This window comes from Thalia democratica, chromosome 5 (assembly GCF_965202585.1).
Source record: "Thalia democratica chromosome 5, ktThaDemo2.hap1.1, whole genome shotgun sequence".
Classification (NCBI taxonomy): domain Eukaryota; kingdom Metazoa; phylum Chordata; class Thaliacea; order Salpida; family Salpidae; genus Thalia; species Thalia democratica.
Window position 1 is genome coordinate 68,643,678 of NC_139169.1, and position 23,639 is coordinate 68,667,316.

Sequence of the window (23,639 nt, forward strand, 5' to 3'; positions counted from 1 at the left end):
TGATTTACACAGAAAAATTGCATCTTCAAACAATTTTTGAAAATTAAAAGTTTTGTTAAAATATCTAATACAGCCATATGGAAGAAAAATTTTTAGAGGCTGAATTTATTAGCATTTTTAAAAAATTATTATAAATATATATTCCCTATCAAATCTATAAAATTAATTTAAATTTTTAAGAAATACACTTTTAAAAGTTACAACCAGCTTGTATGAAGCGGACTTTTAAAATAAAATCATATAGTAATTTATGATCATAATAAAAAAAAACTTTTCATGGTCTTACTTCTTAACTTTTTTCATTTTTAGACCGTAATTCCTAATTATCATACTTAGAAACTTAATACTTACAATAAAAACTATAATACCATTTGTTTAGAGTTATAATATGTACCTTAAACTATATCTAAAATTAAATTTAGTTTATAAACTATGAAATTTCTTTTTTATATCATTTAGTAGTTATTTGCAATTAAAGCGCACTATAAAAAGTTATTAAACAAAAACCAGTCTATCTCCTCAAAACTTACTGCTTTTTAGAACAATACTAAATCTTTAATTTTCTAAAGTATTAGTAATAAAATAAAAAACTAAAGTATAAAAATGACTGTTAAGCAATAACGGAAAAAAAGAGTGAGCTGGGTTTTTAAATATAGAAAAAAAGAGCAAATGTTGGCTAGCATTCGAGTTAAAAGTAAAGTTTATTTAACTATATGCCTTAAAACTGGCAAGATGTAGGTACATTAAGTATTGAATTTTACTAATGTAGTTATCATATAGCAAGAAAATTAAATCTATAATTCAAATAAAGTCAAACGCGTATACACTAACTAGTTTAATGCAGCTTTAATCTCAGCTTTCTGTTTTTTTTTTGCTTGGAAGTCACTATTCTGTGGACATGTGGTGGGAGTCGAGTAGCTTTTACATTTGTAAAAAAAAAAGTTGCATTTTTCTAAAAAAATAAATGAGGAACAAATTTTAGTACAACAGTAAATAAAAACAAAAAATTTTTCTTTAAATATACACTGATCATCATTTATGTTTTAATACTGTAAAGCAAATTTATTTTGCACACCATGGCGTTAAGTTATACATAATAAAATTTCCCTCACTTCACTGGGCGCTGGTGACCAAATTTATTTTGTAAGTTGCAACAAAAACTTTTGATTCTTTATACCTTGAATGTTGTATTGACAGTATAAAAACAGTTAACAACTTTTTAAGCAACATTTGATATTTCTTCTGTTTGTGAAACTACTTATAGTGTTGTTGAAAACTAAAAAGCAACACGGAGTATATTAACTTTAGTGTTTTATAAGTTTTTAACTAATAAACTTCAAGTTAAAAAAAGGTTGAAACATTTAGAATAGAAGCATTAATAATTTTTGTAACTAGTTAAAAAGACCATTTTTAGTAGATTCACTTATTATTGCATTAGTTTATAAAGATTTATTAATTATTAGTTTGTTAAATTTTATAAGATATAAGGTTTTATTAGAAATTAGTTAATAAAGTTTTGTTGAGCATAAATTTATCAAGTGTTAGGAACTTCAATATTAATAAGTTTGTAAAATTTTTAACATTGGATTATAAAGTTTTACTAAAATTAGTTTATAAAGTTTATAACAAGACTTTATAAAGTTTTATTACATATAAGTTTAAAAATTTTATAAATTAGTTTAAAGGTTTTGTTGGACATATGTTTATAAAGCTTTACGAAAACTTTATATAAACCAAGTTTATTAAATATTATTAAAAATAAGTTTGTAAAGTTTTATAAAATTTAAGTTTGTAAGCATTTATTAAATATCAGTTTTTAAACTTTTACAATTGCAAATCTATAAAATTTTATTCAACAAAATGTTTAAAAATGTTTCAGTATAGATTTATTATGTCTTAATCTTTAAGTTTGTAAATAATAATAAAAAAAACAAAAAAACTTACATTGTATAAAAAATTGAATATTTTTTATTGTGAAATGTATTTTACAGTATTGTACTTGAGCTATCATAAGGTCAAAATTGAGGCTGTATAAGGATTTTTTTTTTTCATATTTTGATCTTATTTTATAGAGTTTAAACTAAGCTACAAGAATTTTTTAAAGATTTTTACAGTTTAATAAAAGTTAAATTATAATAAATATTATGTTTATATTTGTCATATAATATAAATTTTCAATAAAATAAAAACATTTCTACAGATTTTTTTTTAGTTTTCCAAGAAACGTTTTCTAAAAATATAACGTATTTATCTCTAAAAAGGTAGGAGTAGATAAGTTTTTATTGATTTCTCTTTATTTGTAGTTTTTTTTTTCTCCTCCCTTAAGGAACCTTTTGAACTATAAGTAGCTAAATCTAAAAAAAAATATTTTTAACTTAAAAAATCTGTAATAGTCAACTTTCAGCTTACTCAATACTAACAAAATAAGATCAAGTTTTAAATAAAGTGACCTACACTCCCTATAGCATTAACTTTTTTTAAGTATTTTTATACCACTTATGGTCTTACCTACAAAAATTCAAAATACTTAATTAAAAAAAATTGGTTTACAAAACTTATGTATTTCTTTATGTAAAAAGAAACAGCACACCAAACCGTAAGAAAATATTCCATAAAGTAAATAGAACAAAAAAACTCAAGTTATTTTAATTTCGTAATACCTAAAAACGATAATAAATATAAACTCACTTAATACTTCAAGTATATTTCAGCTCCAAGAACTTATATTTAATTTTATTTCTTTTTAGTTTTATAGTCAAGTAGACAGTGTGGCTATTTGGTCTCCTCTTATCCCTACGTTCGCTATTATCTTTATGGAATACTTAAGTCTAAGTTTGTTGAAGAGCTATCATCCCAAGTTCTTTACATAAGGTACATGGACGATTGTCTAGTTATCTCACAATAGAGAAAGATAATGGGGCTTTGGTTTGTAAGTAAAACAAGTTACATGAAAAAATTCCATTCATTAAGGAAATAGAATTCAGTAGCAAAACTTTTTTTTTTGTTATATTAAATACAAAGAGTAAAGCGAAACTGCCTACAGGTGTTTATAGAAAACTTTTTTAAAAGGGAAATATTTGCACTTTCAATCTTTCTGCACCAAAAAAAAACAAACCTGATATGAACTTTATACTATAGTTACTAAAATAATTTTTAGTTATGTTATTGATATGCTTGCAAAAATTTTAAGTTTTCAGTAATTAAAGAAGATTAAGTTGTTTTTTATATCTTTTTAGAATAATTATACAAAACCATTTATTGATTAATTTTTGTACAATAAAAAAAAAAAAAATTATAGTTTGTGTGATTGACGCTAAAAACACACATGGTTCACATAAGATAGTACTTTTTTTAATTAAGCATTGAGTTACAAACTTTAAAATAACACTACTTTTATCAAAGTTGAAACGTTTTAAATTTTCATAATAATTTTTATTTTAATACTTTATTTTGCAACTAAAATTTAATAAAAAAAGTAGTGAACTTGCTAATTTATTTATTAACTTTATTCGTGTTAACAGGGAAAAATTAGATTAATTTACAACATTAGTTTAATTCAATCATACTAAACTACAGGGGCGTCGCGTGGGGTGTTGCACTGCCGCAACTGCACCACCTTGAAATTTTGTAAGAAAAAAAAAAAAGTATCTGTAGCATTTTCGTTATTTTTTAAAACAAAATCTCTTTTAAAACTCCAATTTTGAAAACGACCATTTTGCCCTTTCACTGCCGCAAACTCTTAGCTGACTGCCGCAAATGAACTCAAAAAAGCAAAATTTCTTCAAGAATTACCGCAAAATCAATATCTTGCGGTAAGTAAACTAAGTTGAAAATTCCCTAAAACAGGACATGCTTTAGTATCACCTACAAGCTATTGTAAACATAAAATAAAAATAAAGCTAAGCTACTGCAAAGGAATAAACTTGAGTTTATATATCCACATGGTTTTTTTTTTAATTTAACAGATCACTTCTATTAAAACTGGATAATAAAAGAACAAGACTTGTCATGAATTAAATATTTTGAAAAAAAAAAAGAATAGAACCTTAAATCACTAAAGTCTAAGAATTTTGATTTTTTATTTTAATCTGCATACATAAACTTAATTATAACTGATTATTGTTATCATAAAATTAATAAAATATTTAATTAAATTATATTTAAATGTAAAGTTTAAGTTCTGGAAAAAAAAATAAGAAGTTTATTATTAACTCCTAGTTCACTCTTACAGAAAAATAATTTAGATTTATATTAAATTAAAATTAGTATTATTGAAACAGTCACATATTTAAATAAGGTAAATAGCCTTAACTTAGAAACTTTGATTACTAAGAGTAGTTTAACATTTTAGGAAAATTTAGTCTACTTTATATGACTTTTGGTTTAATTTTTTCATAAACAAAGCAAAAGTTTTCAATAAAATTGTTGAAACATGGTTGCCTTGCCTCATAATCAGGATAACTTAGAAATGTTAAAAACTCAAGATGACCCAAGATAAATTAAAACAGACCAAATTATAAAAATATTCAGGTCGACTAAAGCAGTTTTAGTTTTTTACTCTGAAAATAACAAGCTTATTAAAAATTAAAAAATAAGTGTTTTACCCCTATGGCCACATGAAAACTAACTAACCAATTTTTTACTGCTATAAAGGGTTACTTATTTGTAAATTATCTTTAAAATTCTTTAAAAGTTCAACAGCCTCACCAACTAAACTTAAAAAATTGAGCTCCTGAGAAAAATATTGTCATCAAAATGAAAAACATTAAAATTAAATAAAGAAAAGATACCCTTTTAAACTATTGAATTTTAAACCTCCAAAAAAAACATTAAAATTAGGAAAAAAGTTAATAAAAATCTTAATGTTTGTAAAAAAATAAGTGCAACATAGTGAGGAGTAAGGGGGGGAAAGGTTTATAGGCACTTTTTTACATGTTGTTCTTATTTTAACTTTTTCAAAAGCTAATAAACTACTCTTTAAAAAACTTGAAATTTCCAATTAAACTTTTAGTTACAACCGGTCAAAGCCAGAGAGTACAATGATTTATTATACAAGGAGCAAATCAAAACACTATGGGTCAGTCAAGGTTAAATTATTTAAGTGTAATTTCGATTGGTAGGGACTTAATTAAAAGTTGTACTAGTTTCAAGGAAGAGGTGATGGAGAAATTTATTAACCAAAAGGAGAAAAGAAAGAGTTTAAGTATTTATGTTTGCAAAGTTAAAACTTTAGATTTATTTTTTAGGTAGACATTTAGTAGTGACTATTTTCTGTACTAAGCAAGTTTAGTTTTTCTTTAAAATGTTGTAGTTTGTACATAAAATTTTCTTTGTTTGTAGACTTTTTAATTTACTTGCCAAGCTACATTATTCATTCCTTTGTTTGTTTAGTTAAAAATAAGTAAAAATATTATTTTAAGTTTGGTATTTAATCCAATATAAAAAATAAATTTGTAATATCTAAACTGTAAGCTACATTTAATTTTAACTTAAGAGCCTTTGTAAAACATAATATTATTTAGTTTGCTTGTTTTACTTTTGATTTTTTTACTTAGTCAAATTTTTTTTTTATCTTAATTTTATTTCAAAATGCTGTAAAATTTCTTTACTGAGTAATGTAAGTTATTCTTAAAAAAAAAATATTTTGTACACAACATTTTATTTGTTTGTAGACTTTTTAATTTATTGCCAAGTATAATTAGATTTTTTTAAGTTAAACATTAGTAAAATAATTATTAATAGTTTGATGTTTAATTAAAAATATTTTTTAACTAAAGTTGAGGCTAAAAGAAATATTATTGCATTTGCTGTATTTTTTTTATTATAATATTAGTCTATTTAATCTAAATTGTAAGTTATAGACTTCGTAAAATTTATATATGAGCTTGCTTATTTTACTTTTGTGTTTTTAACTTAGTAGTCAAGCTGTTTTTTTTTTTCAAACATCAAAAGTTTCAATTAGTTATAAGTTGATACTCGTTTATTGTTTTCAATATTCAGCAGTAAATAAGCAATTATTTTCTACTTAGTAAAATAAATTTTACTTTAAATAAACTTGCAGTTTCTACATAATATTTTTTTTTGTTTGTAGATTTTTTAATTTCCTTGCCAAGTCTAATAAGACATTTATTTTTTTGTCAAGTTAAATATTAATAAAATATCCATTCTTAGTATGATGTTTAATCAAATATTTTTTAAATAAAGTTGAGGCAAAATAAAAAAACCATTAAAGTTGCTGTATTTTCGTTATAATAAGAATTTCTTTTGTCTAAATTTTTTCTACTGTTAGTTTTAACTTTAAAACCTTCTTCAAAATTAATACTCATAAGTAAGCTAACATTTTTGGAGTCTTTTAAATTAATTTATTTTTTTTTAATTCCTATATTTGCTTTTATTTTCAAAGTATTTACTTTTTTTTTTTAAGTTATTTTCTTAAATAATTTTTTTTTTGAAAACATAAATGTTTTATTTTTAAACAAAATTTCCCAAGTTACACTAGCAATTTAATGTAATTGTTGTATAAAAAATTCTTTATTTAAGATAAAAAAAGAGTTTTTTAGTAGGGGATTTTTTTTTAAATTCTGCACCACCTAAAAAAAATACCACGCGACGCCACTGCTAAACTATAACTTAAGTTTTAATAAATCAACATACACTTCGTTAAAACAACTATTTAAGTTCTTATCGTTACGTCATAATGCTTATGGTAAACGTAGTAAACACCATTATGTCGCATTTATACATGATCTAGGACTTCTAGCTTTCATCCAAGCGGCCCGGGTTCGAATGACATTGTAGTAATTTTTAAATAAATTTTAGTTCTATCAATTCTTTTTGAAAGTATTTATTTCTCATTATGTTTTTTTATTACTATGCACAAGTGTCAGTATTATACACGAATTTTAAAAACATGCACTGTTTAAAACTAAATAAATGTTATATAGCTAGTATAAATAGAAGGATTATTCATAAAATTTGCTTAGGTCCAATAAAATTAAAGTGAAATATATAAATATATATATATAAATGTGTGTACCAAGAGTTCTGCAAAACCTCTGCTTATCTTTAAGTAATTGTGTTTAATATTTGCTTAATTACATTTTATTTAAAATTTAATTTTTCAGCTTAATAGTCTAATTCTATTTAAAAAATTAAAATAGATGTGCTTTAAATAATGTTATCTATACGTTTAAAGTAAATTAAAGCCTTGTTTTGAAATTATTAAGCTTGTTGTAAGTGTTTAATAAGGTTCACTTAGTACTATAAAATTTTTATATAACATTCCTAAAAATTACTTGATATTATAAAAGTTAAAGATTTTTATATAAAGTTTTAGTAAATAAGTAAAAAGTTTAGCTTAATTAAAGCTGTAGATATTGTTATAAAAATTGTAATTATTTTTTAACTTTAGAACTAATTTTATAAACGTTGTACTTTATGTTATAAATTTAGTAGCTAATGTAAAAAAGGCATTACTTTATGTTTTAAAAATTGTAAATAATGTTCTAAAAGATACGCTAAATGTTTTTAATACTATTCATGTTGTATTAAAAAGTTTTATAAATTTTTAAAAATCTTCGTATAGTTAAAAAAAGGAAACTTATGTTATAAAGTTGTACTTAGATTTATAAAATGTTGCACTAAATATTATAAAAATCATGTTTATGTTTTAAACTGTATACTAAATTGTAAAAAAAATTGTACTCGATGTAGTGAATATTGTATTTATTGCTATTAAGTTTTTTTTTGTATCGAATAGTAGATGAGTTTTTTTTCTTAGTTTAAATGAGTAAATGTTAAAAATTTTGTAAATATTATTATTAAAGTTGTACTTAACTTTATTAAAAGTAGAATGTTATAAAAGTTCACTTGAAAATTTAAAATTTGTAAACAATGGAGTAAAAGTTGCACTAAATGATATAAAACACTTATTAATATATATAGGAAGTTGTCAATAATGTTTTAAAAATTCATTTGATGTTATAAAAACTTTACTCAATGCTAAAATTGTGTTTAATGTTATAAATGTTGTAGTTTGTGTTATTAGTAAATTTTTTCTTTATTTTGAATAATAAGTTAGTTTATGTATTTTATAGTTTTAAAAGTTTAACTTAATTTCATGCTTATTAATTTTTCGTTATTATTTTGAAATAAGTATTTACTTTTGAGTTATGTTTTAATTTTAATCAATATTATTTTATTTTTACTAAGTTGATTTTTAGGCTTAGTTTCATTTTGTTTTCATAAAACAAAATAAAATGTTTAATAAATATTTCTTTTAAACAAATGTTTCGTAAAGCATTTTGAACTCCTTTAAATTTTTAATTTCTTTACATTTAATTATTCTGTATTGTGATCTGCAATTGTTATTAACAGTAGGCAGTGCAATTAAATAAAAATTGTGTAGCATTTTGCTTCAAGCTAAACACAAAAGTTATTTATAATTTAGTCATACGCCTTCTTGACGCACGGGGATATAGCTCAGTGGTAGAGCAATCGACCGCAAATCGATAGGTCCTTGGTCCAAATCCGAGTGTCCCCTCTATTTTTAAAATTTATTGAAAATATTCAAAAATAAATTATAGTAAAAGTGTTTTTTATTAATAAGAGCAGATAAATGCTGACTAGCTTGATTTATATATAATACTAAAGCCATAACGAATACAGGTAAACAAAATAAATAAAACAATAAATACAAGTAAGTTTATATCAAACTTTGAGAGTACTTGTTACTTTAATACTAAAAATTTTCCCAGACCGGGAATCGAACCCGGGCCGCGTGGGTGAGAGCCACGAATGCTAACCACTAGACCACCTGGGAGGACGTCTGAAATGAAGAAATAGCATTTATATAGACTCTAAGTAGCGCTAAAGGTTATAAAAAGTATATTTCTACCGAAAACTATCAAAATATTTTGATTTTTTTATGTTGTTGTTGGTCGTGTAGGGAAGTTAATTGTTTGTTAATTATTTAAAACAAGACTTTTATAAATTCTTAGAGATAAAATAAAAAGTGTTGATTATTAATGTATTTTTTAGTTAACGTACTGTAATAAAACATTTATATATATATGTATATATATATATATCAACATTAAAAAATAGAACAAAAAAAAGAAAAAATTTATTCATCAACTTTAATAATCATAATTTATAGTATATATCATTTAAATTTTAAAATAACAACAAGTCTATTAAACAAATATAACAACTTTTTATTATACTTTTACATTATTATATTAGACAAATATCAGTTATATTCTATTGGATATGAGTTTATTCAATCTAGGTTTATATTGACTGATTTTTTTTCGATATAACAGTGTAAAAGTATAATAAAATGTTGTTTTATTTGTTCAATAGACTTGATGTTAAATATCATGATATTTTGGTCAGGGTTGTGAAATTTTTTCTCAAAAAATCCCTTAAATTAAAACTTTTAGGCCGCAAATTTTTCGGGGTCATTTTCTCGGAAATTTAAACAAATTACTTAAAATCTATCTCCAACTTCATTTTTCAAGCAATCTTCTTCAAATTTTAGAAAATGTTTCTTACATTACACGAAAAAAACGTTACTTATGAATTGTGGTAATTAAAATTAATAAAAATTTTATAAAAAATTAAAAAAAAGTCTTTTTTTTTTAAATAAAATATATTTTTAATTTATAATATTAGTTATAATTATATAATATATATATATTATATTTAAATATAATTAAAAAAAAAAAATATATATATATATATATATAAACATTAAAAAATAGAACAAAAAAAAGAAAAAATTTATTCATCAACTTTAATAATCATAATTTATAGTATATATCATTTGCGTATCATGATATTTTGGTCAGGGGTGCGCAAATTTTTCTCTAAAAATCCCTTAAATTAAAACTCTTGGGCCGCAAATTTTTTGGGGTCATTTTCTCGGAAATTTAAAAAAATTACTTAAAATCTATCTCCAACTTCATTTTTCAAGCAATCTTCTTCAAATTTTAGAAAATGTTTCTTACATTACAAGAAAAAAACGTTACTTATGAATTTAGATAATTAAAATTAATAAAAATTTTATAAAAAAATAAAAAAAGTCTTTTTTTTTCAAATAAAATATATTTTTACCACTAATTTTTGAATTCACAAGTAATGTTATTTTGTTATTGTATAAAGATTAAACTGTTAAAGTTTGAAGAAGATTGCTTGAAAAATGTTTGAGGAGATACATCTTAAACAAACTAGCCTTTTTTCGCTGTTTTAGTTTTTCCTTCCAATAGGTAACCTATTATGCGGCCCGACTTTGACTGGTCATATCTCAAAAAATAATTCGATTTTTTTAAATTAATTCAAAGCATCTTAAAGCTTAAAATAATCTTTCAAATAAGATCAACTTCTAAAAAACATGGCATAAATCCCCTATGGCCTTAAACTACAAATAAATAGTCAACTAAGTATTACTTTCAATACCTCAAAACATTTTACTCTGTGCAATTTCTAAATAATGTTTAATATTTATTTCATATCAACAAAAAAAAATTGTATAAAACTCAAAATAACTCATACTTTAAGTTTGTTGCAGCTTTTAATATACTATATTTATCTTTTATATAAAAATGTTAAATCTTTAGTATTAAAGTTGAAAGTTTGAAATTTTTTGTAGAAGAAACCTAAAGAGCTAGTTTTTTTTTTAACTTCTACATTTTTACCTATATTACAATATAAAACTGTAAAAATAAGTCTTAATAGATGAAGAAAATCTTAAATATAAACAAAATTAAAATTAAAAATTTCATACCACTTGAACTGCAGTCTTGAGTAATAGCAATATCTGGTGGTGGTCTGCAGTTTTTCAGTTCAAGGTTTTGAACTTCAGATAATTTTCCTACCTGACATATTTTTATACTTGCAACATTCCATACAATATTACTTAACATATTTTTTTAAATAATAATCTATAAATTGATGAAAACTGATGTTTACTCTTTTTTTAGTATTATAAAACATATTAATAAAAAACAAAATACAATTAACTTTGAAGATATTAGGATTGCCTTGCCACTCTTTGAGTCAAAATAACTGTCCTGAATTAGTTTAAAAGTGTCATGTGTCATCATAAGCACTTTAAATTTTTTACAGAATTTTTTTAATGTTTTTAAACTAATAGAAATTAAGCTTTATAACAAAGCTTTTAAAACCACTAAATCTACCCTGAGTTAAAAAAAACAAATCTATCTTTAGTCAGCCTGAGCTTAAAAATACTTATAACATTCTGAGTTGTCATGATTTTACTGAGTCATACTAAAGTTTTCCAAAACTTCATAAGATCCTGAGTTATCCTGAGTGTGTGAAAAAATTTTACTAAATGTTTCTGATACCAAACAAATAGTTTGAAAGATAAATTTTTTAAGGTCAACTTTTTCAATGCTTTTAAAAATGCACAAAAAATATAACTTTTAACTTATCTTAAAGTCAGTTTTTCTAAGATCTTTAGGGAATAGCATTTTTTAAATACTACAAACAGTTGGTAGAAAGAATATTTTTTAAATATCATTTAAAATTTGATTTAAAACAAAATAAATTTAAATTCAAAATTAATCAGTTATGTTTTTTAGACTAAAAATTGATTGTAAAAATTCTGTTTTGCAAGTTGCTATAATTTATTCATGTTGTGACTAAGGAAATTTTAAAATAACTTGCTACAAAAGTTGATTAATTTTTAAATAATATTGCTGATAAAAAAACAAAGTTTGATTTGTTTGTTATCCTATAAAAAAAAAATTAAAATAAAAATACTTTTAGTTAATTAAAACAACTGTTTTTGTATAGTGAGATTAAAACTGTAATCACGGTATGAACTGTTTGTTTATTATTTATTTTAATTTATTTTTTTATTTTTTTCTGTTTTTTGCTATTTTTCTTTTAAATTATGTTGTTAATATCTTTTATTCTTAAAATCAATTTATTTTTATTATATTAGCAGTTGTTTATTGCTATTTTTATACAGTTTGTTTATTCTTGGATCATTATCACTAGAAAACAGTTTTAGCTTTATGGTTTGTTATCAAAATGTTAGCATTTGTCCTTGTAAAAAAATCTGTCATAAGGTTATACTACTGCGGTGAACTAACTAGTGGCGTACTGTTTGAGTCTTAGTTCTTATAAAGATTATGAAGTTATAACATTTTTCCTTATGGAGTTTTTCATCAACATCAGTGCGCATTTGCAATTACGCACTGAATCAGTATACTGGGTAATTTTCCTAACTTGTCACTAATTGGTATTCGAAATTCGTTTTACTTTTCGAATAGTAGAAAAACATAGTTGATAAAAGGGAAATTTTGCATAAAAAAAAACAATAAAGGATAAAGATATTGCATTTTTTTTACTTCTTTTTTTTTGGTGGCACGCATGGGCCAGCGTCCCTCCCCACGCTACGCCCCTGGTATATATGATTTAAAATTTAGAATAACATCAAGTCTAATGAACAAATAAAACAACATTTTATTATACTTTTACACTGTTATATCGAAAAAAATCAGTCAATATAAACCTAGATTTAATAAACTCATATCCGATAGAATATAACTGATATTTGTCTAATATAATAATGTAAAAGTATAATAAAAAGTTGTTATATTTGTTCAATAGACTTGTTGTTATTTTAAAATTTAAATGATATATACTTTAAATTATGATAATTAAAGTTAAAGAATAAATGTTTTCTTTTTTTTCGTTCTATTTTTTAATGTTTGTATGTATACATATATATATATATATATATATATATATATATATATATATATATATATATATGTTTCATCACAGTACGTTAAATAAAAAATACATTAATAATCAACACTTTTTATTTTTTCTCTAAGAATTTATAAAAGTCTTGTTTTAAATAATTAACAAACAATTAACTTCCCTACACGACCAACAAAATATTTTGATAGTTTTCGGTAGAAATAAACTTTTTATAACCTTTAGCGCTACTTAGAGTCTATATAAATGCTATTTCTTCATTTCAAACGTCCTCCCAGGTGGTCTAGTGGTTAGGATTCGTGGCTCTCACCCACGCGGCCCGGGTTCGATTCCCGGTCTGGGAAAATTTTTAGTATTAAAGTAACAAGTACTCTCAAAATTTGATATAAACTTACTTGTATTTATTGTTTTATTTAATTTATTTACCTGTATTCGTTATGGCTTTAGTATTATATATAATCAAGCTAGTCAGCATTTATCTGCTTTTATTGATAAAAAACACTTTTACTATAATTTATTTTTAAATATTTTCAATAAATTTTAAAAATAGAGGGGACACTCGGATTTGAACCAAGGACCTATCGATCTGCAGTCGATTGCTCTACCACTGAGCTATATCCCCGTGCGTCAAGTAGTCGTATGACTAAATTATAAATAACTTTTGTGTTTAGCTTGAAACAAAATGCTACACAATTTTTATTTAATTCCACTGCCTACTGTTAATAACAATTGCAGATCACAATACAGAATAATTAAATGTAAAGAAATTAAAAATTTAAAGGAGTTCAAAATGCTTTACGAAACATTTGTTTAAAATAAATATTTATTAAACATTTTATTTTGTTTTATAAAATAAAATAAAACTAAGCCTAAAAATCAACTTAGTAAAAATAAAATAATATTGATTAAAACATAACTCAAAAGTAAATACTTATTTTAAAATGATAACGAAAAATTTTTAAGCATGAAATTAAGTTTAACTTCTAAAACTATAAAATACATAAACTAATTCATTATTCAAATTAAAGAAAAAATTTACTAATAACACATACTACAACATTTATAACATTAAACACAATTTTAGCATTGAGTAAAGTTTTTATAACATCAAATGAAATTTTAAAACATTATTGACAACTTCCTATACTTTAAATAAGTGTTTTATATCATTTAGTGCAACTTTTACTCCATTGTTTACAAATTTTAAATTTTCAAGTGAACTTTTATAACATTCTACTTTTAATAAAGTTAAGTACAACTTTAATAATAATATTTAAAATTTTTAACATTTACTCATTTAAACTAAGAAAAAAAAACTCATCTACTATTCGATACAAAAAACAACTTAATAGCAATAAATACAATATTCACTACATCGAGTACAATTTTTTTTACAATTTAGTATACAGTTTAAAACATAAACATGATTTTTATAATATTTAGTGCAACATTTTATAATTATAAGTACAACTTTATAACATTAAGTATACTTTTTTTAGCTTTAAGAAGAGTTTTTTAATATTAAAAAAAATTTATAACAACATGAAAAGCATTTAAAACTTTTAGCGTATTTTTTGGAACATTATATACAATTTTTGAAACATAAAGTAATGACTTTTTTACATTAGTTACTAGTTTTTTAACATAAAGAATAACATTTATAAAATTAGTTTCAAAATTAAAATCAATCACTACAATTTTTATAAGAATTTCTACAGCTTTAATAAAGTAAAAATTTTTACACATTTACTAAAATTTTATAACAAAATGTATAACTTTTATATATCAAGTAATTTTTCAGAACATTGAATAAAACTTTTTTAATATTTTGTAACCCTTATTAAACATTTACAACAAGCTTAATAATTTCAAAGCAAGTTTTAATGTACTTCAAAAAACATAGATAACACTATTTCAAGCTGGTGTAAAATAAAGCACATCTAAAATAATATATACAATAGCTTTAGTTTAAACTATTAAGCTGAATAATTAAAAATTTTTATGTAGGGTAACTAAGCTAATTTTAAACACAATTTCTTTAAAATAAGCAGAGTTTTTGCGGAGCTTTTGATACACACGCTAATATACATATATATATACATAAGCATGAACAGGTGTATTTTCCACTGTGTAGAGAAAATATTAAGAATTGTGTTTATATTTAAAAAATTCACGTATCAATTACGACAAAAAATTATTCTATGCTTTTCAAGACGATTTGAAGAAATTTTATTGGTGATTTTATCAAAAAAACTTAAAATTAACATAAATGATTTAAAGACTAAAAAAACTTCCGTAAAAATTTATTCAAATCGTCTAGAAAAGCGTAAAATATTTTTTTGTTATAGTTTGCACATAAAGAAAAGTTTCCAACTTAATCTATCTTTGAATTATTTTTGTAGTTGGTAAATTATTTAATTAATAAAACTGTTCTACTTCGATTTTGTTTATTTTAATAATACAAAATAGCTGGGTTAAAAAAAAATTCAAATAGCTTTGAAACTTTTCTTGTATGATTACAAATGAAATGGTCTCAAAAAATGTTTTATGTAAAAAATAAAAATAAAGATATATAGACTTATAATTTAAAATTAAATCTATTGGTTTTATAAAACTCTAATTACCAGTCCTCTTTATAACAAGTTTATGGTTTTATGGTATGCATAATACTCAGAAGTTTAGACTAAGAAAAATCTTTTAATTTAACACAATCAAGGTTTTATTTTAAGTTTTACAAAATGATATATCATTGTATTTGTTTTATTAGTATAGATTTGATATGCATTATTATCACCTTTTACAGATTTTTATGGTTTAAAAATAATTTAAAATTTCAATATCTCAGTTTTATGATTTAAACATTTCTAAATATAAATCTTAATAGTTTTTATTGAACAAATGCTTATATAAAAAGAGATAAATGATTTTGGAATATATTTTTGAAAATATTCATTCATTAGGTAAAAATCTGTTGAATAACTTGATATGATGGATTTCCTTTTGAACAAACAGTAAACATTTAAAATGATATTTACTAAGAAAAATTAATTATTGATTTTTGATAAATTTGTTAGTTTGTATTTATTTTGAATAGTTTTCAACTTGGTCTTTTAAATGCTATATAGGGAAGTTATAATTTTTTTCTTAAAAAAGGTTGTAATTTAACTGGTTTCTAGTATTACATATTTTTATTATTAGTCATTATGCTATTAAAAAAAGAGCAGTTTCTTAAAAATTCGCACCAAAAAGAAGATTAAAAATGTTATCAGAATAACATTTAAAATAAATAAGTTAACAACTGTTTTTCTGTGAAAAAAAACTTTGCATATTTTAATCATAAGAAACACTTGCTTTTTCTCACAGATTTTTAACAATATCTTTAAAAGTACTGAAAAGTACAAAAAAATTATTCGTACAATAGTTTTGCTTTAGATAAACCTGACATTAGTACAAGAATATTCAAAAAAAACTTTAATACTATAAACACATTGTTGAATCAATAAAGAAAAAAAAATAAAATAAAATTCAGTAAAATTCATAAAAAATCCTTCTAATTAACAGTATAAGAACAAAAATAGTTTGTACTTTATTACTTTGTTTTAGTATAGTAGTGCAATGTAACAACTTGGTATTATTTTTTAATAATAATATTTATAAAAATATAAAATATACAAGTAATCTTCTAAATGGTAATTCTAAACCAAACATTTCAGACAAACTAAAAAGAAAACTTACTTTTTTTAATGATTCCCAATTAAGTAAAAGAAAACATAACTTTTGGTGATTTTATCGATATAAACTAATTATAGTAATTTAGTTTAGTATTTTAAAGCTTAATAATAATAAAAAATAAATGACATAATAATAAAAAAAACACAGTGGTTAAATAAATAAAACAAACAGATAATAAAAATTAGTTAAGTTCATTTTGGTTTTCATATTTTCAACTTCTTTGGTTTTTTTTTCAGTCTTTTTAGTACAGTAGATCTCCATTTGACTCGTTCATTTGCAAGCAACTTTAACTTATCAGTTCATATATCTAAGCTATTTAGGTCGCGCTTGCATACGTCCTTAAAAAGTAATTTTTGTCAATGACTAACTCGCCATAAAATAGAAACTTTGAGATTCGCTCAGCACCCATACTTAGAATATGACCGATTTATCGAAGCCTGTGGTGACTAAGGGTAAATGCAAAAGTTTTTCTAGCATCACTAATGTTTTCAGAATCCATACCAGTAGACGTGGTACGAACGTTTCAGCTTCCTAGTTTGAGAGTTTTTTTCCGTTTATGTTATGTTTGTCAGGTGACTTATTTACAGTTTACTTTTCAATTTAAGCTATCCCCATTCATTCAATGAGGAAAGTAAACTGTGGCGTAACAACACCTTAGCGGCTGAGAGCTGCTCAGCTTAGTGGAGGCGGTGGTTGTTCAGTGGAATTCCAAAGCTCCTCCTAATGGTTATTGCCAGTACAGTAACCTCTCGCTTATTTACGCACATCATGGCCACAGAAAAAATGCGTAAAAATACGAGATATCGTAAAGATATGAGAGGTACCAAATATACTTACTATAATGGCTCTTTTTTGATATTGCTTCTAGTTAAAAGCAGAGTGGAGACTTTACCACTTTTAAGAATTTGTTTACTTTATTAATAAATATAAAAACAAAAGATAATACTATACATCTATCAAAAAAAGGATTTAATTATGTATAAAAAAATAATACTTGTAGAACATTTTTGATAATTTTAATAACAAGTAGATTTTATCTTAATCTTTATTTATATGTGACCTATTTGATACTTAACATTTATATTCTATTGTACTTAGCAAATTTAATTTATAATTAACCATTTGTTTACAATTAAGAAATGGTGTGATGTCTATATTAAAATCTGTTTCTATAGTCTTTTACAAAAATATGAGTTTGATGCCGTAATGGATTTCTTATTTTCAACAAAAATATATAAGTTATAAGAAAAATTTTTAATAAAATTTGTTTATGTTACAACAACTTTTCTAAATTTGACCTTTGCCCACATAAGGATAAACTTAAATTTAATCTCTTATTGTTTACAAAATTTTTGATATACTGAGGTATAACTAAATGTTTATCAACTAGTCATGGAACATAAGTTAAGAAAGTCTAAAGATGTAGAGAGGTGAGTTATAATTTAAAAACATATTTTAAACTAGTAATATACAATAAACCTAATTTGAACATTACTAAAAAAAAATTAAAATTTTTATTTTTGAATTTTAAGAATTATAAAGTGCGTAGCTAAACGAGAGTGCATAACGTCACGAGTGCGTAAAGATGCGAGAGGTTACTGTACTTTATAAATATTTCTGATTATCATAGTAATAGTTTTAAATTAATCTATCCGTTTTTTTTAATCAACATTTAGTTGGTTTATTTTTTCAAAGGTTTTAATTTTTTAACCATATTTTGCTGAAGTATTTTTAAGATGAAACAAAACCAAAAACAAAAGCTGTGGTAAGTTAAGGAGAAATAATATTAAGATAATAAGACAATGATACTTTTAGATAATATACTGCTCCATTAAACTAATACTGTAACTATAAATTATAGAAAATCGGTAAGGACATTTAAAAATACAAAGTTTATTAAACCTAAAAACTAAAACTTTTATTCCAAAATTAGCTTAAACTTTTTTAAAGAATGCTTACAATTTTAAAATTTATAATAAACTTAGTGTTAAATGAAAGCTTATATGTAAGTTTTCTATTAGTTGGTAAAGTATTAGATAAAAAGTTAAAGTTGTTTGATTGAGTTTGTAAATATAGTAAATATAGTTCTTTACTAACTTGGTGTTAACTTGTGTTTTTATTCAAAACTAAAATGTTCATTTTATTTTATTTTCACAAATAAAATATTAAATGTGATTAATATAAGTTATTCAAGTAGTTTTAAAATGTTTTGAGTGATTTTTTTAATAAGTTTTTAAGGACGATGACAAAGTACATTAGTCAAGAGCAGGATTTCCCAAACTTTTTCAAAAGGCCCCCTTTAAAGAAATTAAAAAAATCTATGGGCCCCTCCAACAAGATTTCTCATAGAACCACCAGCAAAACTGCCTAAGACCTTTTATTTGTTTTTCTTAGTGTATGATTTTGTAATTAGTGCCTTAACTAGTGTAATTTTTATTTTATCTGTTTGTGAAACTAAAATGTGGTTCTTAAACCTAATTTTAAATTTTTATGAAAAAAAGATGGAAACGAAAATATGTATGGTATTTAAACTGACTTCATAGTAATTTTAATTTAATATTTAATCTTTTAGTATTTTAACCTCATACCATCTGCAATTTTTATTTTCGTACTAAATCTTAGAAAAAAGAGAAACTAAAAATTTAAAACAAACAAGGTCTTTTATTCAACACAAATATATTTCAACAAATTTTCATCAGTGTAATACAATTGTAACAAAATAAAGTAAATGTTAGACTTATACAGTCAATTTAAAATTTACGGACCAACTACAATATTTTACTTCTATTGCTATCATTAAACTCATATGAAAAACTTAACTGAAAATTCAGACCAACTATCTACTTTAGATTGTTTATTTATAGTCACTTACATTCAATAAAAGCAATAATTAAATTACTGAATTCCACTAATCTTTAATATAGTAAAAGAAAAAAGTGCCTGTAGTATGAGATTATAAATGGTAACTGTTATATTTATTGCCTAGAAACTCGTACTATGTACATTAAATGTTATAAAATATAAATGAATCTTAAAGAAAACTTTAAATTTAGTAAAATATAGATTGCTACTAAAACAAAATTGAATAAAAGTACAACAAAAACAAACTATCTAGTTATTTTATGTAATTTAAGACAAGTTAATTTGCTAAAAAACTGATTTAATTTATTTAAGTTCATATACTATAACATAAGACTATATTTGATCATATAGCACAATAGTGTTACATGTTCATACGGACTATTTTGACCGAAAACAATTTTGCTATTTACAAAAACTACTCAAAGAATTTTTATAAAACAATTAAATACAAGCCTTAACTTAGCTCGATTAGCATTTGTGGCAATTTTTTAAAACTTTAATTTTTAATGTAAATTTTAAATTTCCAAACTTAAGATCGAATTATCTCACTATCATTAAAGTTAATTAAGTTATTTTGTTATAGAAAACGCTCCTTTGCCTTTAACTAAAAAACCCATTGAATTGGGGTTTTCAATTCTTGAGTGGGGCCTCTTAGAAGAATTTTTTTTTGACTTTTTATTCTAACAAATTTTTTAGCCAAAACAATTTTTTTTAATTTCTAATTTTGCCGTGTTCTCAAGGGTAGTTGGTTTTATTTTCCTGCTTTCTCATATTTTAATAAAATATACTCGTATCGCAGACTGTAAATTTCAAAATTCACCCTTCAATTTTCTAGTTGTCACTGTAGCAGAGAAAAATTGTTTTTCTAACTTTTTTAAATACATTTAATTATGTATATTTTAAATGGTCCTCGATTTTTTTAATCTAAACTGTTTTTATGTAAGACATGACCCATATACGTTTTACTAAATTTATCATTAATTGAACATGAAATCCATCATAAAAGAAATATATAAGTACAAATATATAAAGAAACAAAGACGTTTAAAATAAAATTATTAAAAACTCATATCAGAACATCTCTATATATAACGAACACTCAATGTAATAAAGATTAGAAGGTTGTAGTTATGCAATTCTTAACTCATTTTGCATAAAACTTACAAAAGAAAATTAAAAAGTTCTTTTGTTAAACTAATTTATGGCGAACACTGCATTAAAACTTTGTATAAAAGTTATCGCAAATAACTTTTACATCGCCTTTTTATTGTTTTGATCGTTTCGAAAAACTTTACTTGTTTTTAAATTTCAAGCATATAGAAAAAAAATTATAAGCTTTCAAAAATTGTTAGTTACATAAGTTGCATTTAAATTTGTAAATTAGACAATTAAACTTTACTCATTTTTTTACATTGTGAGTTAAAAAACATTTAAACTTTTTAAAAACTGTCTGTAATGTCTTGTAGTTTCTATAAACTAAATATAGTTTATAGATTTAAAAAGTATAAAAACTTATTCAATTTGAATAACTTTAAATGACTTTTTAAAAGTATAGATTTATAAAAATATATAATTAAAACTAACAGCAATAATCATTTAAAAGTAAAATTTGTACTGTACATTGCGAACAGTTACAAAACTATTAGTTTTACTTGAATGTCGACAAAAAATATTAAATATATAGAGTTTTTTTAACTGTTTTAAGAGTATAACTTAAATATTTCCAGCGATTATGTTTTGTATTTATTTTTTAAAAGTAGGTCTTGTTGAATTAACAATTAAGAGTTAATCTACAACTTAAAGTAAGTTATTTCATTTTACGGAAATTAATACAGTTTTCCATAAAAATAACTAATTTACTTTTTATTCAAGTTTTGTATCTTCAGAAATAAAATAATGTTTTTAGTTATACACTAAATTATTAAACATTATCAACGATATAAAATTTTAAGTGAACAAAATTAAAAGCTCATATATGAGCCATAAAAATTTAATAAATTACTGATCTGATAATGACTGAATCTGATAAGCTTTATACAAAATTTACTGCCCAAATAATGAAAGATTGTTTGTTACGTCACTATTGCACACAGAACAGAGCAGTTATACACAAAAACTTGGCAATTTAGTTTTACATCGCATTGATAAAAATTTCAAAATATTTAGGTCGCTTTTGTTTTCTGACGGAAAAAACTGCTTATTTCGCATAAATTATTTTGAATTTTTATGCTTTTCATAATTTAAAAAAACATGACTTACATTTAAATAAACTTTGTATTTATTAACTTCCTTGTTTGTAAAAGATTTAAGTTTTGCTTTAAGTGAAAAAAGGATATAAAATTTTAGATTTCCGTCAATACACATTAAACATAAAATTTTCAATTAATTTTCTAACCTGGTTGTTGTTAAATATTAGTTTTAAATAGATAAATTTATAATCATTTAGGTTGCTAGTTAAAGCTTCTCGTTTAATTTTATCTAGTTAGTAATTCTGTTTAGACTTCGAAGTTATTTACCTACATTATTTTTTTTTCTAACTATTAAAAGCTATATAAAACATTTTCATAATACCATTTAAAAAAAATTATCTTAAAGTCCTATTTGATAACTTTTAAAAATTTTAGTTAAAAGTATTCCATAAATCAAAAAAAAAAACTAATATTTAAAGGTTTATGATAGTTAAAATAGTATTAAAAACAGGAACAGGTTAATCAAAAACTAAAAAAAAAATATTTTAAAGCATAAAAAACGTTTAAATAACAATTTTAAGCACATATTTAAGCTCTAAATGTTATCTATGTAGACTTACCTGGAAAAGACGAAATGTATTGTTTAACAAATGCTCAAATTATTATTTTATTAATATCTTAGCTTTAACACAGTTTATAGCACTAAACAGAGTTTTAAATCAAAACCCTAATTGTGAAAATAAACAATTTATCAAAAACTGAATAATTTGTGGATTTTTGTACAAAAATGTTCTTTATATTTTCCAAAATTTAAAGTTACGGCTTTAAAACGTTCAGAATGCATTGTTTATTAATAACAAATGCATTAGAAGTAGCTTGCAAAACTTGGCGCTTATTTTTAATCTTAATGGTTTTTTTAAGAAAACAAAATATTAAAATAAGCTGTATAGTTTTTACTATCAAAAACTTTTGAGTTTTGCTAAAGCCAGGTTTTAAGAATAAAAAGCTTTTTTATTAAAAACTTATTATAATTGTTTACTTATTTTTATTTCAAACAGTGTCGTCAAATTTGATTTACCAAAATTTTGAAATGTTTATGTTTCATACTTTCAATACAAATTAAGTTTTTGATATTCGGACTTTCCCAAATTGAGTAACTTTTTAAACATAAAAATATTTCAATTAAAAAAAAACACAAAAAAAAACATCTAATCTTATCACAAAAAATCTCCAAGTCCAACCATATCCAATGGAAAATTCCACTTTAAAAGAAATTTATTGAAAAACTGAGTGTTAAAAAAACTGATTTATTTATTTTTTCCCATATTAAGTTGTTAATAATTTATAAAACCTTTTTTTGTAAGCTTTACTAATAGCAAATACTTATTATTATTTTTTCAGTATTTAAACTTTTTTTAAAAGTAATAGCAACGAAAGTTATTACTGTCTTCATTTTATATCTTATTCTTTAATGTCAAAATAAAAACTCATAATATTAGTTGCACTTTATTATCAAAGTAGGTTTTCACATTTTGGTGTGTGTTTTTCAAAGATTTTTATACAAAAATGATAAAAAGTTTTAATTTACTTCAAATACATTTTCATGTCATTTAAATTTCATATCTTGTTGTCATTAATATTCTTAATTTTTAAAATCTATGGTGTAGGTAAGGTGTAAACATCCTAATGAACATTAAAATTATACTTAAGAATAAGTTCACACCTACAGTTGCAATCAACATTTACTATAGTAACAGGGTTGCCACACTCTCAGGGAACTCAAGGAGTTCAGGCAAACTGAGGAAATTTTCAAATTGTTGAAAATATCAGGGAGACTTAAGGAAACTAACGGAATTTTGACCTTTTTTAAACTCAAGGAAACTCAAAGCATTTTTGTTTTTTTTTTTTAAATTTCAGGGAAGTTTTAAGGTTTTTTAAAAAATCTCAGAGAAATTTTTTTCTAGATCTAGAATAAAATTTACTTAATCCAGTTTCAATATTTTGTTCAAAAAAGTTACTTTTATTAATTTTCAAGTGCTTATTTAGAAAATTATTAGCCTTGCGGCTAGTTCTTCAATATTTTTAGACTTAACATTTTATCTT

The 23,639-nt window shown here is 22.9% G+C and overlaps 4 non-coding genes across 4 annotated transcripts; 2 read left to right on the forward strand and 2 right to left on the reverse strand.

The window, feature by feature from the left end:
- Positions 1-8,470: 8,470 nt before the first annotated feature.
- On the forward strand, positions 8,471-8,542 carry Trnac-gca (transfer RNA cysteine (anticodon GCA)). Its single transcript has one exon. It is a non-coding gene; the product is annotated as a tRNA-Cys (tRNA).
- Positions 8,543-8,749: 207 nt separating this feature from the next.
- Trnae-cuc (transfer RNA glutamic acid (anticodon CUC)) lies at positions 8,750-8,821 on the reverse strand. Its single transcript has one exon. It is a non-coding gene; the product is annotated as a tRNA-Glu (tRNA).
- Positions 8,822-13,025: 4,204 nt separating this feature from the next.
- Trnae-cuc (transfer RNA glutamic acid (anticodon CUC)) lies at positions 13,026-13,097 on the forward strand. The gene has a single exon. It is a non-coding gene; the product is annotated as a tRNA-Glu (tRNA).
- Positions 13,098-13,303: 206 nt separating this feature from the next.
- On the reverse strand, positions 13,304-13,375 carry Trnac-gca (transfer RNA cysteine (anticodon GCA)). Its single transcript has one exon. It is a non-coding gene; the product is annotated as a tRNA-Cys (tRNA).
- Positions 13,376-23,639: the final 10,264 nt, after the last annotated feature.